Source organism: Pseudophryne corroboree, chromosome 8 (assembly GCF_028390025.1).
Source record: "Pseudophryne corroboree isolate aPseCor3 chromosome 8, aPseCor3.hap2, whole genome shotgun sequence".
Lineage (NCBI taxonomy): Eukaryota > Metazoa > Chordata > Amphibia > Anura > Myobatrachidae > Pseudophryne > Pseudophryne corroboree.
Genome location: NC_086451.1, coordinates 84,348,403 through 84,348,766, shown reverse-complemented (window position 1 = coordinate 84,348,766; position 364 = coordinate 84,348,403).

The following is a 364-nucleotide window of genomic DNA, read 5'->3' as shown; positions in this document are numbered from 1 at the left end:
AAACACAGCAAAACACTGGGGATTGGAAAGGAGGAGGCTGGGATATTTATTAAGGTTGGGGGTATGCAGTGGCTACACCTGTACAAGTACTGTGAACCCTAATTCAGAATGTTGCCAATGAATGAATATTGCCAATATGCCCATGAAGTCTTTTTGACAACATTTCTTCAGCGTAGTGCAAATGTGAGCATAGTAAGTTGTAACACTTATCTGTAAAAGCTTATTCATGTCTGTACACCTCTCAATGTGGGGGGAAAGCCAAATAATAGGGACGGAGTGAGATCTTGTATACAAATATTTATTGCAAAGGGACTCTTAAAGAAGAGCAGCTTTTACAGAAGAAGCCTAAATTAATTCTGTTGTG